This window comes from Candoia aspera, chromosome 4, assembly GCF_035149785.1.
Source record: "Candoia aspera isolate rCanAsp1 chromosome 4, rCanAsp1.hap2, whole genome shotgun sequence".
Taxonomy (NCBI): Eukaryota; Metazoa; Chordata; class Lepidosauria; order Squamata; family Boidae; genus Candoia; species Candoia aspera.
Window position 1 is genome coordinate 99,364,478 of NC_086156.1, and position 19,779 is coordinate 99,384,256.

The window sequence follows — 19,779 nt, forward strand, 5'->3', positions numbered from 1 at the left end:
TTAGCCACTTAGGGAAATACACATGGAAAATACAGTGAGCATCATACCCCACTGCAAATATAATTAGTAAGATTAGAGGAAAACAACCTTACATGATAACTGCAGCAAGATTATTGCATGCACAAAGATGGAAAGATTCAGCAATACCTACAATGGAAGAATGGTTGATGAAGATGATGGAACTTGCTGAGATGGCTAAATTGACTTCCTTGATCAGAGAAAAGACTATCTACGTTTATCGCTGACTGGAAACCTCTTACAGACTTTTTGCGTAAAACAGAAAAAAATGAACTTATGATTCATGGTTTTGATGATTAGACAGGATAGAAGAGAGTTAAGTTGTAACCATCACGGGAGACTGGAATGCTAAGGTGGGAGGTCGGCGGTTCGAAACTGCGCGGCGGGGTGAGCTCCCGTTGCTCGTCCCAGCTCCTGCTCACCTAGCAGTTCGAAAACATGCAAATGTGAGTAGATCAATAGGTACCGCTTCGGCGGGAAGGTAACGGCGTTCCGTGTCGTCATGCTGGCCACATGACCCGGAAGTGTCCTATGGACAACGCCGGCTCTAAGGCTTAGAAACGGAGATGAGCACCGCCCCCTAGAGTTGGACACGACTGGACTTTACGTCAAGGGAAACCTTTACCTTTACCTTTATGGCCTGGGAGAACAAAACGAAGCAGGACATAGGCTGATAGAATTTTGCCAAGACAACTCACTCTGCATAACAACCACTCTCTTCCAGCAACCTAAGAGACGGCTTTATACATGGACTTCACCAGATGGACAACACCGAAATCAGATTGACTACATCCTGTGCAGCCAAAGGTGGCAGACATCTATACGGTCGGTAAAAACAAGACCTGGAGCTGACTGTAGTTCAGATCACGAACTTCTTCTTGCACAATTTAGGATCAGACTAAAGAGATTAGGGAAGACCCACAGATCAGCTAGATACGAGCTCACTAATATTCCTAAGGAATATGCAGTGGAGGTGAAGAACAGATTTAAGGGACTGGACTTAGTAGATAGGGTCCCGGAAGAACTCTGGACAGAAGTCCGCAACATTGTTCAAGAGGCGGCAACAAAATACATCCCAAAGAAAGAGAAAACCAAGAAGGCAAAGTGGCTGTCTGCTGAGACACTAGAAGTAGCCCAAGAAAGAAGGAAAGCAAAAGGCAACTGATAGGGGGAGATATGCCCAATTAAATGCAAAATTCCAGAGGTTAGCCAGAAGAGATAAGGAATTATTTTTAAACAAGCAATGCGTGGAAGTGGAAGAAGACAATAGAATAGGAAGGACAAGAGACCTCTTCCAGAAAATTAGAAACATCGGAGGTGTCATGTTCACCGTTCCAATGTTCCTGGTACATCGTAATGTTTCACATGTCATTTACCTGATACGTGTTTGATCTGGGAAGGGAGGAGGATTCCATCTCAGGGAGTCGTTATCTGTTGGCTGCTGGTTTGGAATGTGTTTGGGTTATCTCATGTGTTCAAGGTTACTTTCCCAGGATCAGTAGAAAACGGTTAACAGCACCTGGGGGGGGGGGAGTTTGCTACGGCCAGGCGAGGGGAGGGATTACGTTTTGAGCCAAGGGTTTTTAGTTTGTATTTGGCACGCTTTTACCCATTCTCAGCTTTCTCTGTATTTGCATACTATTCTTACAATAAATCAGATATCATTAAGTACTTGCTTGTGAGTCTGACTCTGTTAGGATAGGCAATCATTACATAAAGCTGAGAATCTAAAAAATTTTTCCATTGGCCCCTTTCCAGATTTATTTTGTGAGGGGACGTGCTAGCGATGAGCAAACCAAATCCACAAGCCATGGAAAGCGAGGAGTCGAGCGAGGGGGAACCCGATTCTACGGTGGTAAGAATGGAAAAAGTTCCCCCTAGAGAGACTTCAGAAGTTCGGGAAGGGTCGAGCTTCAGCCTCAGGGACGAGGAGGCTGGAGGCAAGAGAGCCCCTGAACCGACCGGCGAGTCGCCAGGCGAGTTGATCACCTGGGATGAGACACAGGGAGCCCTACCCGGGACGTCAAGAACGTCTTGGAAGCAGCGGTACCCGTTGTCCCCAACTGTGGTGAGGCAAGAGAGAAAGGAGGGATCCCAAACCCCTGAACATATAAAACTGCTGGAGGCTAAATTGGAGTCCTTAGAATTTATGTTCTGGAAAATGTCCATGGACTGGGGTCCCTGAGAGAGGAGGAGAGAGGAGTCCAGCCATAGGTACTCGACTCCTCCTTTGCCCCCACCTTCCCCAGAGGAAAGGAGTAGGACCTGGCACTGAGAGGAAGTGAGAGCGCCAAGGGTGAGAATTTCAAGGTCCCCTCCTCAAGAGTGGAGATCTTTGGGGGCTACGAGGAAGGCCGATCATCTAGCTGTGACAAAGGGACTGCCTGGAGTGGGGATAAAGGACTTTACTGTTAAATTTGATGGAGACCCAACCAAGCTGTCGTTTTTCCTTACCAATGCAAGGAGTTATATGGATGAATGGGAACAGTGCTTCCGTTCAGGAAGGGCTAAGATTAATGCCATTGCCACTAAGCTCAAGGGGCGGCCGGCCGATTGGTACGTGCAGTTGTGTCAGTCGGAGGCCCCTGAGTTGGAGGAGTTGGAGGAATTCCTGTGGGTGTTAAAATTACACTTTGAAGACCCGTTAGCTAAAGAAAGAGCAAAACGGGCATTGAAGGAGCTGTGCCAAGGGCCACGATCGGTGGCAGACTACGCTCTGGAATTTAAGGCTTTGGCTGGGAAAGTTGAGGATTGGTCCCAATCCACCTTAATAGAACTTTTTAAGGACGGTCTAAATACAGAAGTCCTAAGGTGGTCACTGGGGTGAGATGACCCGGACTCCTTGTATGAGTGGATACAGCTGGCAGGGAAGACTGAGCATGCCCAAGAAACTTTTGCTCACCAAAGGGTGATGAAATATGTTAAGCTCAGCAAGGGTTCCCGCACCACTGCACCCACTGGGAAGCCTGGGCAATGTGCATGGGAAGAGGAGAGAGAGCGCCGCTACGCGAAGGGACAATGCCTCCGATGTGGGAAGGAAGGTCACCGAGCAGCGGCGTGCCTGAAAGGAAAGACCAAGGAACATCCGGGAAAGTCGTCGGGGAAGTCACCCTCTTTACCCAGGAAGATGAAGGTGGCTTTGGCTGAGACCGAGGCAGAGGAAGTCCCTTATTTCGGGGATGAGGGGGAGCCTGAGCTGCTCCAGCCGGCAGGAAACGCCAGCCACCTGCTTTAAAGGGCGCCACTGAGCAGGTGGTAGAGGAAGGGCGCGACCACATTTCGGTGAGTGGCAACTATCCTACACTGACAGTGAAAGTGAAGTTAGGCTCCCGCACAAGAACTGTTGAAGTGTGGGCGTTGATCGATTCAGGGTGTTCACATTGCTTGATGCACCCTGACGTGGTGGCTGCTCTGGAGTTACCCAGGTTTCTGTTAAAACGTCCCATGATTTTTACCCAGCTGGATGGTTCTATGGCGGGGGGGAAACCAGTCACCCATTTCACGGGCATGGTGGCGTTACAAATGGGCAGCCACTGTGAGGGGCTGCCATTTGTAGTGGCGCCTGTGGGGGGTCCTTTGGTCATTCTGGGGATTCCTTGGTTGGTCCAGCAAAACCCATATATAAACTGGGTGCACAGGACTTTGACTTTTGGGGATGGTTTCTATCAAGCCCCTGGAGAGGACGACGCTCCACAGGCTGCAGTGGGGAGGGTGGCGGCAGCAACCCCACATTTTGCTGCCACCCCACTGGAGGGCTTGCCGGAGCAATATCAGAGTTTTGCAGATGTGTTTGGTGAGAAAGAGGCAGACCAACTCCCACCCCATTGGAAATTGTGCCATAGAGTTGGTCCCTGATGCACAACTACCCAAGCCAAAAATCTATGCCATGACACAAAAGGAACTGGCGGCGCTGCGGGAGTTTGTGGACAAAAACTTGGCCAGGGGTTTTATTGAACCTGCAAATTCGCCAGTAGGCACCCCCGTTTTGTTCCATGCGAAGAAGGATGGGACAGTGAGACTTTGCACAGATTACCATGGATTAAATGCGGTATCAATATTGAACAAATATCCTTTGCCAATAATAAAAGACATGTTAGCACATCTGGCCAAGGGGAAGATCTTTTCTAAGCTGGATTTGAGAGAAGCTGTAATGATTGCCCCAGCCCAAATACTCAGACTCACAAGAGGCTGCTATATGAAATCTGATTTATTAAGGAACTAAAGGCAAATACAGAGAAAGCTGAGAATGAGCAAAAGCGCGCCAAATACAAACTTAAACCCTTGGTGCCAACGTATCCCGCCTCCCTCGTAACAGCCCCGCCCGTCACAGGTGCTAGCAATCGTCAGAGCTGCTAGCCTGGGAAAGTAACCTTGAACGCAGTAGATAATGCAAATACATTCCAGAGCAAAGCCAAAAGATAAATAATCCCATCCTCCCGAAAAAGATGAAACACGCATCCAGCTAATGACATGCGAAACGTTACGATGTATCAAAGACATTGAAACGGCGAACATGACATACCGCCCCCCTAAAAATACCCCTAGGGACCCGGCTTAGTGGGATAAGCAGAGTGGAAACGGGCAACTAGGACAGGGGAGGCTACATCTGGTGCAGCGACCCACTCTGGATGAGGGAAATGTTTCCAACGAACTAAGTATTGCAGAGTATTGCGAAGGCGTCTAGAGTCCAAAATTTCTTTAACTTCAAAGTGTTGCTGACCGTCAATCATGATGGGGGTTGGAGGTGGAGGTTGGCGATGCCAGCGGTCAGAACGAATAGTCGGTTTGAGCAGACTGCAATGAAAAACAGGGTGTAAGCGTTTGAGGTTATGAGGCAAGTCAAGTTTAAAAGTCACAGGGTTAATTTGAGTGGTAATTGGGAAAGGACCCACAAATTTAGGAGCCAGTTTCTTGGAAGGTTGTGAGGACTTTATGAACTTAGTGGAAAGGTAAACCGAGTCCCCTACTTGAAAGGCCAGCTGAGGGGCACGCTTCCGATCAGCATACTGTTTATAATCCAATTGTGCATCAGCTAGTGCCTTTTGAATCATTGGCCAGGAGTCTGCCAGTTGTGTTGCCCAATCACCCGGAGTGGCTGATCCGCCTGGAGGCTGCGGTAGATCAGGGATAGGTACAAAGTCTTTGCCTAGGGCCACACGAAATGGGGTTTGGCCGGTGCTTTGATGAACCGCATTGTTGTAAGCCACTTCAGCAAAAGGGAGGAGGTCTACCCAGTTGTCCTGCTGGTAATTCACAAAAGCTCGAAGGTACTGCTCCAGAGTAGAATTTAAAGCCTCTGTGGCCCCGTCCGTCTGGGGATGCCACGCCGTGGACAGGGCTTGCTTCGTTCCTAACAATTTGAGGAACGCCCGCCAAAATTGCGAGGTAAATTGTGTGCCCCTGTCCGAAATCAAGCGGGAGGGACATCCGTGTAGCCTGTACACGTGTACCAGAAATAGGTGGGCCAATTGACGTGCCGACGGAATGGACACGCAAGGGATGAAGTGGGCTTGTTTTGAGAAATAGTCTTTGACCACCCAAATGACAGTTTTGCGTTGACTGGGTGGTAATTCAACAATAAAGTCCATGGAAATTTCATCCCAGGGGCAAGAAGGGGCAGCCACCGGCTGCAGCAATCCCTGAGGCTTCCCCACCTTGCGCTTAGACATCGCACAAACAGTGCAGGAGGCAATATAGTCTTTGACATCTTTGCGTAATGTGGGCCACCAGAACTGCCTCTGAACAAGGTGCAAGGTTTTAACAAGCCCGAAGTGACCCGCCAGTTTGTCATCGTGTGAACGTAGTAACACCTCTTTTCTTAGGCTTTCAGGGACGTAGAGGCGGTTAGATTTCCAAGCGAAGCCTTGGTCAAAAGTAACATTGTCTTTATTTGCAAGCAACCAAGTATCAGTTTTCAGCTCTTTTAGAAACTTTTGTTGCAACTGGGAAGGAATTGACAAAGCGCTCGGCTGGGCGGCGTCTGCAGCGGGTGGCTGCTGCGCGCGCGTTTGGCTATGCGTCACAGCCTGCATACCCAATTGGGGCGCTGTCCACAGGGTGCTAACCACCTCTGGCGCTGCCCCAGAGTCCTGAGGTTGCCTCGACAACGCATCAGCCAGGAAATTCTTTTTCCCCAGAATAAACTTCAATTGAAAATTGAACCAATTAAAAAATTGAGCCCAACGGACTTGTTTCGGGCTCAGTTTTCGAGGGGTGCTAAGAGCCTCCAAGTTTTTATGGTCGGTCCACACCTCAAAGGGATGATTCGCCCCCTCTAACAGATGCCGCCAGGCTTCTAACGCGGCTTTTACTGCGAATGCCTCTTTCTCCCATACATGCCAACGTCGCTCAGTCTCGGAGAACTTGCAGGACAGGTAGGCACATGGCTTGAGGCATCCTGTCCCGTCTTGTTGCATCAACAATGCCCCAATGGAATAATCGGAGGCATCAGCCTGCACCACAAAAGGTTTTGAGGGATCAGGATGTTGCAAAATGGGCTCTTTGATAAAAGCTGCCTTAAGCCGCTCAAACGCCGTTTGACAAGCAGGCGTCCAGCGCAACAGCGCCCCTGGATTCTTTACTCTCCGAGTATCTCCCAAACCCTTGGTTTGGAGCAAGTCGGTTAGGGGCAAGGCAATTTCAGCGAATCCCCTTATGAATAATCTGTAGTAGTTATTGAACCCCAGGAAACTTTGAAGTTGCCTGCGGGTGCGGGGACTTTCCCAGTCCATGATAGCCTGTACCTTGGCAGGGTCCATTTCAATGCCTTTATCTGAAATCCTATACCCCAAATAGTCAATTTGTGTCTGGTGAAATGCACATTTAGACAGTTTGGCATACAATTCTGCTGATCTGAGTTTACTCAGCACCCTTTTCACCAGAGAGACATGCTCTTCCATGGTTTCAGTATAAATCAATACATCATCCAAATACACCAATACCCCCTTAAACAGATGCTCATGCAGTACTTCATTGATCAATTGCATAAATACCCCAGGGGCCCCGGCCAAACCAAAAGGTAACACCTTATACTGGAATGCTCCCAACGGGCAATTGAAGGCAGTTTTCCACTCATCGCCTTCCTTGATTCGTACACGATAGTAGGCTTCTCTTAAGTCGAGTTTAGAGAAGATCTTTCCCTTAGCCAGATGTGACAACATGTCCTTGATCAATGGCAGGGGATATTTATTGGAAATTGAGACGGCATTTAATCCGCGGAAATCGGTACAAAGTCTCAATGTCCCATCCTTTTTTGGGCGAAAGAGAACCGGCGCCCCCACCGGTGAATTCGCTGGCTCAATGAATCCGCGCGCCAAATTTTTGTCCACAAAGTCTCTCAACAGAGTCAGTTCCTTTTGTGTCATGGAATAAATCTTTGGCTTGGGCAATTGGGTGTTGGGCACCAGTTCAATGGCACAGTCCGTTTTTCGATGAGGGGGCAATTGGTCGGCTTCCTTTTCGCCAAACACATCAGCAAACATCCGGTACTCCGGCGGCAAGCCTTCCAGAGGAAGGGCTGGGAGATGCGGAGTCGCAGCTGTCGCAACCCCCACCATCTCCTCTGGGGTACCCTTCCCCTCTGTCGCTTGGTAGAACCCATCCCTAAACGTGATAGTCCGGTAAACCCAGTTTATTTGGGGATTTTGCTGAACCAACCAGGGCACCCCCAACACCACCAAGGGACCCCCTACTGGAGCCACGACAAAAGACAAACCTTCCCGATGGCTGCCCAGCTGCAAGGCTACCCGCCCTGTGAAATGGGTGACCGGTTTGCCCCCTGCCATGGACCCATCCAGCTGTGTAAAGGCGATGGGTCACTGTAAAGGGAAAGTAGGTAGCTCCAGAGCCGCCACCACATCGGGGTGCATTAGACACCGGGAACACCCCGAATCAATCATGGCCCATACTTCTACAGTCTTGGATCGGGAGCCCAACTTCAACTTCACCGTGAGAATGCAGTAACTGCCACTCACCGATGAAGGCTCGCGCCCTTCTTCCACCACCTGCCCTGCGGCGCCCTTTAAAGCAGGTGGCTGCCGTTTCCCGCCGGCTGCAGTAGTTCGGGCTCACCCTCATCCTCGTAGAACATCACATTGTCTCCCTCGGTTTCAGCCACCGCGGCTTTCTGCTTCCTCGGCAGGGCAGGGGACTTCGGTGGCGGCTTGCCGAGCCGTTCCTCTCCCTTTGCCTTCGGGCACGCCGCCACTCGATGCCCCTCCTTACCACATCTCAGAATCTAAGATCCCAATTCCGCTGGCCCCTGTCCAGGAAACGACAAGTTGTCTAACCCTGTGTGTCTCAGGCCTTTTGCATACCGCTTCTCTCGCTCCTCATCCCAGGGTCGTTGTCCTGGTCGCTCCCCAGTGCTTGGTGGGCGGCTGGGCTTCACCTCCCGCCCCAATTTGGCGGTCTTCCGATGGGCGAAGATCTCATGGGCATGCTCAGCCTTCCCCGCCAGCTGGATCCATTCGTACAGCGTATATGGGTCGTCCCTCCCCAAGGACCAGTGCAGCACCTCTGTGTTCAGGCCATCCTTGAATAACTCGATGATGGTAGCTTGGGACCAGTCATCCACCTTCCCAGCAAGCGCTTTAAACTCTAGTGCGTAGTCAGCCACGGATCTTGACCCCTGCTTAAGTTCTTTCAGAGCTCGCTTTGCCCTCTCTTTCGCCAGGGGATCCTCAAAGTGTTGCCTCAATGCCCAGAGAAACTCGTTGAATTTCTCCAGTTCAGGCGCTTCCGACTGGCACATCTGGACATACCAGTCGGCCGCCCTCCCTTTCAGTTTGGTGGCAATGGTGATGATCTTTGCCTTTTCCGATTGAAAAAGCGACCCCCATTCTTCCATGTAGGCTTTAGCATTCGTCAGAAAAAATGAGAGTTTGGTCGGGTCCCCATCAAACTTGACAGGGAAGTCTCTCATCCCGCCCCCCGCCGGGCTGCGCCCCGCCACCGAGGCTACAGGGGTTTGTGCTTCCCGGGCTCGCGGCGGCGCAGGGCCCTGGGGCGGCCGCACCGGCGATGCTGCTATTTCCATCTGGACCGTCTGGTCCCCCTCGCGCCTCCGCGCCAGCCGTCGCCGCTCCGGGGACTGCCCCTGGGACGAAGGGGTTGAATGCCGTTGGCTTGATCCTTCCCGGGTTTCTCTCAACGAGGTCACATCTAGACTCAGCTGCTTCAGTATAGTTTCTAGCGAGTCCATTTTTGACTCCAGAACTCGGATACGATCCGGGGTGGGGGAGCCCTCCGTTGGCTGCACCTGAACCACGGTGGGGGATAATGGGTATCTCTGCCTCCAGGATGGGCCCCCCGCCACCGTGACATCCCCTTGGGTCTCATCCCAGGTGACCAGCTCACCCGGAGAAGTTACGGTAGTCTCCGGGGCAGTTTTCATGCCCCCGGCTTCACCCTCCGACTCGGAGCTCGCCTCTTCTAGGATGGCTGACAGCTCCCCCCCTTGGGACGGTCGGTCGGGTTGCCTCACGGTCGAGTCCAGTTCCCCTTCTTCCATCATCATGATGTCGGGTTTGGTCATCGCTGGCGCTCTCCCTCACAGGGTTAGACAACTTGTCGTTTCCTGGACAGGGGCCAGCGGAATTGGGATCTTAGATTCTCAGCTTTATGTAATGATTGCCCCAGCCCAAATACTCAGACTCACAAGAGGCTGCTATATGAAATCTGATTTATTAAGGAACTAAAGGCAAATACAGAGAAAGCTGAGAATGAGCAAAAGCGCGCCAAATACAAACTTAAACCCTTGGTGCCAACGTATCCCGCCTCCCTCGTAACAGCCCCGCCCGTCACAGGTGCTAGCAATCGTCAGAGCTGCTAGCCTGGGAAAGTAACCTTGAACGCAGTAGATAATGCAAATACATTCCAGAGCAAAGCCAAAAGATAAATAATCCCATCCTCCCGAAAAAGATGAAACACGCATCCAGCTAATGACATGCGAAACGTTACGATGTATCAAAGACATTGAAACGGCGAACATGACAGAAGCCTATTTCCATATCCGTATACAGGAGGGGGATGAGTGGAAGACTGCTTTCAATTGTCCTCTGGGCTTGTTCCAGTACAAGGTTTTGCCGTTTGGTTTGGCGGGGGCACCTGGGGTGTTTATGCAATTAATCAATGAAGTGTTACATGAACATTTGTTTAAAGGGGTACTGGTCTATTTGGATGATGTTTTGATTTATACTGAAACGATGGAGGAACATGAGCGTTTGGTGAAACAGGTGCTTAGCAAACTGAGAAAAGGCTGAGCTTTATGCTAAACTATCTAAGTGTGAATTTCATAAGACTCAGCTTGACTATTTGGGGTACAGAATTTCCGACAAGGGTATTGAAATGGACCCTGCAAAAATTCAAGCTATTTTGGAATGGGAGCGCCCGTGTACTCACAGGCAGCTCCAGAGTTTTCTTGGCTTTTCCAATTATTATCGCCAGTTCATCCAGGGGTTCGCAGAAATTGCATTGCCTCTCACTGATTTATTACAAACAAAGGGGCTGGGGGACACACGGAAGGTGAAGAACCCGGGAGCATTGCTCAGTTGGACATCTGAGTGCCAGTTGGTGTTCAACAAACTTAAGAGCCTGTTCACTGCTGAACCTATTCTGCAACACCCTGATCCCACTAAGCCCTTTGGGGTTGAAGTGGATGCATCCGATTTCTCCATTGGAGCACTCTTGTTGCAGGCAGATGCTGCAGGCTGCCTGAAGCCCTGTGCCTATTTGTCCCGCAAATTTTCCGAGATGGAAAGGCAATGGCATGTTTGGGAGAAAGAGGCTTTTGCAGTCAAGTCTGCTTTGGACACATGGCGTCACCTCTTAGAGGGGGCCAAATGTCCTTTTGAGGTTTGGACTGACCATAAAAATTTGGAAGCGCTTAGCACGCCCCATAAGCTCAGCCCTAAGCAAATCCATTGGGCTCAATTTTTCAGCCGCTTTGATTTTAAACTGAAGTTCATTCCGGGAAAGAAAAACTTCCTGGCTGATGCACTTTCCGGCCTGCCCCAGGATTTGGTCCAGGTACCTGACATGGTGGGGACACTGTGGACAGAACCCCAGTTGGGTATGCAAGCTGTCACACACAGTCAGACTCGTGCGCAGCTGCCCTCAGCTTCAGTTTCACCAGCTGGGGGAACGCTGGCAGTTCCTTCGCAATTGCAACAAAAGTTTCTCTCCGAACTGAAATCTGACACTTGGTTGCAAGTGAATAGAGACACTGTTACATTTGACCGAGGCTTCGCATGGAAGCAGAACCACCTCTATGTCCCTGACAGTTTGCGAAGGGAGATTTTGAGTGGATCTCATGATGAGAAGGTGGCTGGTCATTTTGGCTTTGTGAAAACCTTACACCTGGTGCGCCGGCAATTCTGGTGGCCTACATTGAGACGTGATGTCAAAGACTATGTTGCTTCTTGTCCTGTCTGTGCCATGTCAAAATGGAAGGGGGGCAAACCGCAAGGCTTGCTACAGCCGGTGGCCAGTCCCTCCCGTCCTTGGGAGGAGATCTCCATGGACTTTATTGTCGATTTGCCTCCTAGTCAGAGAAAGACTGTGATTTGGGTGGCAAAAGACTACTTTTCTAAACAAGCCCATTTCATTCCATGTGCCTCCATTCCATCTGCTCAACAATTAGCCCACCTCTTCCTAGTCCACATCTACAGGATCCACGGGAGCGCCTCCTGCTTGGTCACAGATCGTGGGACACAGTTTACTTCCCAGTTTTGGAGGGCATTTTTAAAGCTGGTGGGCACCACACAGGCGTTGTCCACTGCGTCGCATCTGAGACTGACGGATCTCCAGAGGCTCTTAATTCAACCCTTGAGCAATTTCTGCGAGCGTTTGTCAACTATCAGCAGGACAATTGGGTTGATCTCCTGCCTTTTGCTGAAGTGGCTTACAACAACGCTGTCCATCAGAGCACAGGGCACACCCCTTTCCGTACTGTTTTTGGCCGGGATTTTGTGCCCATTCCTGATCTACCTCAGCCCACTACACCGCCCTGTTCTGCTTCAGATTGGGCTGCACACCTGGCTGATTCCTGGCCGGTAATTCAACAAGCGTTGGCTGATGCCCAATCCGCCTATAAACTGCATGCTGATAAGAGACGAGCCCTTCAACCTGCCTTTAAAGTTGGTGATAAGGTCTACCTTTCCACCAAGTTCATTAAGTCTCCTCAGCCCTCGAAGAAATTAGCTCCTAAATTTGTTGCTCCTTTTCCCATTGTGGGAGTTGTGAACCCTGTCACGTGTAAATTGGATTTGCCACACAATCTTAGACGTTTACATCCTGTTTTTCATTGCAGCTTGCTCAAGCCTGTCAACCACTCCGATCGCTGGCATCTCCAACCTACACCTCCTGCACCAATCATGATTGACGGGCAATAACATTTTGAGGTGAAGGAGGTCCTGGATTCTCGCCGTCTTCGTGGCACTTTGCAGTACCTAATCCGATGGAAACATTTCCCCCACCCTGAGTGGGTGGCTGCCCGCGATGTTCACTCTCCTGTTTTAGTTAGATGCTTCCACATTGCTTATCCTATGAAGCCTGCTCCTTAATATTTTTGTGGGGGCGGTATGTCATGTTCACCGTTCCAATGTTCCTGGTACATCGTAACATTTCGCATGTCATTTACCTGATACGTGTTTGATCTGGGAAGGGAGGAGGATTCCATCTCAGGGAGTCGTTATCTGTTGGCTGCTGGTTTGGAATGTGTTTGGGTTATCTCATGTGTTCAAGGTTACTTTCCCAGGATCAGTAGAAAACGGTTAACAGCACCTGGGGGGGGGGGGGAGTTTGCTACGGCCAGGCGAGGGGAGGGATTACGTTTTGAGCCAAGGGTTTTTATTTTGTATTTGGCGCGCTTTTACTCATTCTCAGCTTTCTCTGTATTTGCATACTATTCTTACAATAAATCAGATATCATTAAGTACCTGCTTGTGAGTCTGACTCTGTTAGGATAGGCAATCATTACAGGAGGTAAATTCCAGGCAAAAATGGGTATGATCAAAAACAAAGATGGCAAGGACCTAACAGAAGAAGAAGAGATCAAGAAAAGGTGGCAAGAATATACGGAAGACCTGTATAGGAAGGATAACAATATCGGGGATAGCTTTGACGGTGTGGTCAGTGAGCTAGAGCCAGACATCCTGAAGAGTGAGGTTGAATGGGCCTTAAGAAGCATTGCTAATAACAAGGCAGCAGGAGACGACGGCATCCCAGCTGAACTGTTCAAAATCTTGCAAGATGATGCTGTCAAGTTAATGCATGCTATATGCCAGGAAATTTGGAAAAAACAAGAATGGCCATCAGATTGGAAAAAATCAACTTATATCCCCATACCAAAAAAGGGAAACACTAAAGAATGTTCAAACTATCGAACAGTGGCACTCATTTCACATGCCAGTAAGGTAATGCTCAAGATCCTGCAAGGTAGACTTCAGCAACTCATGGAGTAAGAATTGCCAGATGTACAAGCTGGGTTTAGAAAAGGCAGAGGAACTAGGGACCAAATTGCCAATATCCGCTGGATAATGGAAAAAGCCAGGGAGTTTCAGAAAAACATCTATTTCTGTTTTATTGACTATTCTAAAGCCTTTGACTGTGTGGACCATAACAAATTGTGGCAAGTTCTTAGTGGTATGGGGATACCAAGTCATCTTGTCTGCCTCCTGAAGAATCTGTATAACAACCAAGTAGCAACAGTAAGAACAGACCATGGAACAACGGACTGGTTTAAGATTGGGAAAGGAGTACGGCAGGGCTGTATACTCTCACCCTACCTATTCAACTTGTACGCAGAACACATCATGCGACATGCTGGGCTTGAGGAATCCAAGGCTGGAGTTAAAATTGCTGGAAGAAACATTAACAATCTCAGATATACAGATGATACCACTTTGATGGCTGAAAGCGAAGAGGAACTGAGGAGCCTTATGATGAAGGTGAAAGAAGAAAGTGCAAAAGCTGGCTTGCAGCTAAACCTCAAAAAAACCAAGATTATGGCAACCAGCTTGATTGATAACTGGCAAATAGAGGGAGAAAATGTAGAAGCAGTGAAAGACTTTGTATTTCTAGGTGCGAAGATTACTGCAGATGCTGACTGCAGTCAGGAAATCAGAAGACGCTTAATCCTTGGGAGAAGAGCAATGACAAATCTCGATAAAATAGTTAAGAGCAGAGACATCACACTGACAACAAAGGTCCGCATAGTTAAAGCAATGGTGTTCCCCGTAGTAACATATGGCTGTGAGAGCTGGACCATAAGGAAGGCTGAGAGAAGGAAGATCGATGCTTTTGAACTGTGGTGTTGGAGGACAATTCTGAGAGTGCCTTGGACTGCAAGAAGATCAAACCAATCCATCCTCCAGGAAATAAATCCAGACTGCTCACTTGAGGGAATGATATTAAAGGCAAAACTGAAATATTTTGGCCACATAATGAGAAGACAGGACACCCTGGAGAAGATGCTGATGCTGGGGAGAGTGGAGGGCAAAAGGAAGAGGGGCCGACCAAGGGCAAGATGGATGGATGATATTCTAGAGGTGACGGACTTGTCCCTGGGGGAGCTGGGGGTGTTGACGACCGACAGGAAGCTCTGGCGTGGGCTGGTCCATGAAGTCACGAAGAGTCGGAAGCGACTAAACGAATAAACAACAAAACAAGTTGTAACCATAGAGTAAAAGGTAATTTTATACAGGTAGTTCTCAATTAACAACCACAATTGGGACCGGAATCTTGGTCATTGAGCAAAGCTGTTGCTGAGCGAGACAGCACGTGACTTCTTCGCTCAACGACTGCAATATCAGCATTCCCAGTTGCAGTCATTAAGCAATTTTGCAGGTCATTAAATGGATAGAGTCCCAGGTAAGAAGCACGGGGTGCCTGGGGAGGATGGGGGAGACCCTAGGAGGCCCGGCGCAGGCTGCACACAAGTGTCTCCCCACTCAGGAGCTGAAAATCCTGCTTGGATCTTGGCTCCCTCTTGGCTCTGGAGGCTGTTTCAAGAGCTCCTTGCTGAAGGATTCCTGCTCTGTGCAAGCTGGCACAAAGGATTTGGCTGGAATCTCAAAGGATTTCACCCAGCCCCCTGAGGTACCCCATGTTCCTTACCTTATACCTCTCTGCTCAGGGAGAAAAAAAGTGAAAAATTACAAAGCATAGATTCTGTACTAAATAAAACAAGTCTTACAGTATGTGTGTATGTATATATGTGCTGTCTCTCTCTCTCTCTCTGTATAAATAGGTAGGTAGGTAGGTAGGTAGATGAAAAGACAGATGTGTATATATAAAGTATGTGTGTGTGTGTATGTGTGTGTGTATGTATGTATGTATGTATGTATATATATATATATATATATATATATATATACAAAATAAAATCAAACCATTAGTATCTGTCTGCTTATTTAACAATAGAAAACAAATAAGAAAGTAAATACACACACACACAAACACACACACATCCTCCATCCAGAGTTCTAAAGAGTCCTCCAGTAGGGTTCCCCAGTAGTAGAGTGGATACTCAATATTAAAAAAAGAGAGAGAGAGAGAGACCAGTTTTTCAGACCATTATATGATTCATGAAGAATGAATCGCCTTCCGAACACAGATTACTACGCCTTAAACCAGAAGTGCACAGTCTGAGATATCAGTGGAGCATGCAGTCCAGTGAAATCTCAGATGTGGCTTGTGAGAATCTTCCAGAAGGCCCAGATCTTGTCTACTTAACATCTACTTATTTATTTATTTTTTAATGTTTTATCCATGGTTGCTTTATCCATCTTTGCTTTCAGGGATCAGCATTTTTCTCACTTGTTTTTTTCAACTGCCTGCTTTAAGATGGATTTTATTGCACCAAAGATTTATTGCTTGTTTTGTGGGTTTTTTAAGAAACTGCCTCAGGTGATTTTTCATCCTTGAGAATAGCATATAAAATTTCTAATACCCTGATACTTCATCATCATAATACTGTTGGGTCCACCTAATGGTTACCTGTGGAATTGTTTTGTGCCTTCTTTAGAATCTTGCTTTGTGATTTTTGTTTTCCTTTGTTTATGACTCAAGGGTACAGCTGCCTTTCTACATCAGCTGGTATTTGACCACAGGCGATCTTCCTAGGACTGAGAGAGCTCCAAAAGGCTCAGGATTGGGACAGGAGGGCAGATATGGAGATGCCCACTTCCTGTTACTTCAGATGTAATCTGCAAGCTCATAGAAAATACTATTGCACCCATCTGAGGCAGAGATGTGAATTAGGAACCCCTGGGTATCTTTCATCATGGCGCCTGCTCTCCTCAACATCATTTTTTTTGGTGAGAACAGCTAGGTCAAAGAGGGACCACAAGTTGAAAGTAGCTTGGGCACATATTGTGCCTGAGATAGCATGAGAAAGACATAAATGAAGTTTAGTTTCTGAAATGACCAACTATAAGGTGGTGTGGAATTTGACTTGTCTGGCCTGGAAACTGTCCTTTTTAGGGTGAGCAGATTCTCTTATCCTACCAATATGGCATGGAAAGGGCACCTGATATCGTTTTGTGTTGACTTGCTCAAGAACGGTTGGACGTTTGGGCCTTGAAAATACACTCTGAAACTCTGTGTTAGATGAAGCTGTAGGTAAGAGACCAAGAAAAAGCTGCTACAGTCTTTTATGGATCTCTTTTCTGTGTGGCCTGTCCAGTAACAACTCTTTCCCTTTTCCAGGCTGTTCTCTAGTTTTGAAGGAAACCATGCGCAGAGGCAAGGGTTGTAGAGACACACTGTGGCTAATGGGAATATTACCTACATTAATTTGAGCTGTGGGGCTTCAAAAAGATCTGAGGGAGGACCTCTGTCTCTTTATAGTCTCTAAGCTGGCTCTCATCAGATGTCCTACGCAATAGCTTCTAAAGTCCCAGAATATATAGCCATCTTGACTAGAAACCATCAGTGTTGTAGTCCCAACACATCTATAGAATGTTGGGTTGAAAATGGCTACTCAGTATTGATTGGAACAAATATTTTTTGCATAACACTGCAGTGAAATCTGTAGCTGCATTGATTAGTCCTCTGCTCAAAGAAGGACAAGCTGTAAATTTTCCTATGTAAGAAATATCCTGATACTTGTTGAGGTTTTCCTACTAACGATTAAGACTGCTATTGTACCTAATCATTTTGGCCCGGTGAAGAGGTTGTATTTGATTGTCTCCTCGCAGGTGCTTCATGCAAATTGCCTGGGAGGAGGATCCTGCCCAGACTTGTTTCTTACTTCCTCTTTTTTTTCTCTGCCGGCAATGTAGCCAAGCAAGGCTTGCTCCAAAGGGGAGCTAAGTCCTTTAAATATGTTTTGCTTTTGTTTTGCTTTCTGTAAATAAATTATTTTTATAGAAATGCTTGGTGTGTGACTTTTTTGACCTCTCCTGGGCTAAAGGCTTTCCCAGCATCTGCCAACAATACTAACTAGGAATTTGGAGATGCAGTAGAGTGTCGTGAGAAAGCTCAGGCTGCTCTAGTGATGCTGTTCAAACTGGCTGGGTTTCCCCCAGCAGAAGAGCAGCAATCTCAGGCAAGGTCACTAGCAAGGTCCTCCCACCAACCCTTCTTAGTGTCTCTGGGAGGACATCAAGGGACAGTGGATGAATATGGGCATGTATGGTTAGGTGCATAAAATGCATGTGCAACCCAGAGTCCTGGTCCAGCAACTGATGTGGTCCTCAGATCCAAAAAGGTAACACACCCCTTATGTACAGTATAGAAACAGTCATTATATAGAGTTCAACACGTTTGGTGGTTTACTCCTAAGGCATGATGAGTTCACAGTCCTCATCTACTTCAGAAGACCATGCTATTGTGCTACTGTGATGCATAGTGAATGGATATAACTTATTCTTTACAACCTGTGTTGATTGCCCATTCAATTCTAAGCCAACTTTAAGTTCTTGAAGTTGACCTATAAAGCCTCCTATGGTGTGGGCTCCAAATATAAAATGCACAACAAATTCAAGCCATGGAGTTATGATATAGCCTGTTCATGCATGCACACCCCAAGTGCTGAAATACATACCATATCCATGAACATTTCTTCAAAATTATTTTTCCTTTTGAAAAAAGTCTTAAGAAAATTCTATTAGATTAAATTGAATGCGAACAGGTTCAGAAAAAAATGCAGGAGGATTTCTCTACCCAGCACAAAGGATAATACTATGAGTTTCCAGAAGTCTGATTCCAACCAGTCTGGTTAGCTTCATGAAATATATTTGATTTAAATTCTGTCTTTCAAATTATTCTATCTCAGAAAGTTGTTGTGGAAAGATAGAAAACTCCCTCTATTCAGAACGTGGGAATGGGGTGGATTTTTTCAGAGGGTTGGTTGGTTGGTTGGTTTTTACTCAATCCATACTTCAATCAAGAATGATCATGTACTTCTCTTCCTACTTGCTTGCTTGCTTTGCCCTCCCTCCCTCCCTTTCTTTTTTCTTCCTTCTTCCTTGAACTAAAACCCTCCAATATCTGCATATAAAAAAGAGCACAACATGTATAGACAGGAAAAAGTATGAGATGAAAGTGTCTGGGACTCTGGAGAAATACTTGAAATAATGCTGAGCAACCCTCCAAAAATAATGCATAAATCCATCCGTTCTCTTACAAAACATCCTGAATCCTTACAAAAATGTTTGATACACGCATGCACACACATGCACACAATATTAGAAAAGAAAAATTCCCTCTCACCCCTATGGGTGGTGTGTGCCTTCCTCAACCTCGGGCCCTCCACCACAGGCCTGGGAGTTTGAGGGTTCTGCGCAGTCTCTTAGCTGTTCCTAGCACTGCATCTTCTGGACAGAGAGCTCTGATGTTGCTCCTGGGATCTGTTGGGGCCACTCTCCCAGCTTAGGAGTCAGCCCCAAGTGCTCCTACCACCACTGGGACCACTTTGGCCTTCACTCTCCACATCCGCTCTAGTTCCTCCTCCACGCCCTGATACTTCTCCAGCTTCTCATACTCCTTCCTGATGTTGCTGTCACTTGGCACCGCTGCATCTATCACCACTGCTGTCTTCTGGTCCTTGTCTACTACCACGATGTCTAGTAGTATGTATATGTATATGTACTATATATATATATATATATATGTACTGTATATGGATAAGTAGTGTGTGTGTGTATTGTGTGTATGTATGTGTCTATGTGTATGTATATGTATATTGTGTATATATATGTAAGTTTACAATAAATAAGGAAACTCCTCCTGGCCCATCAGTCACCATGTCCTAACAGTCAGGAATCACGCTGAGTTGAGGAGTAGGTCTCTAGTGTTTATTACTGCTACATAAGACAGAAAATCCTAACAAACTGAAGAAGCATGGGAAAACCCAGACAGATAAACCCCAAAAGTTAAGGCGGGTCTGATCTGTGTCTCTTTGAATGGCTGCTTAATTCCTCAGTACTACGCATGCGTTTTCCCCCTGGATAGAGGCCCCCTCCTGCTCGCCATCAGTACTCATGACACATCAGAACATAAATCACTGACACAGTGGAAAAATTATGCAAGTCCTGCAGTAACAGATTTTATCATTTTCTTCTATTTTCCATTCAATCACACATGATACATTACTCAACTATTGTTTTAGGGTTAAATGTATTTATATATTTGAGTTATTTAAAGGCGCAGCTTTCCGTTGAGAGCTCAGAGTAGCTGGCTCATGTTGGGTTTTTTAAGACTTGTGATCTGTATAGAAATTAGATTTGTCATCCATATGGGCTGTGATTTGTTTTT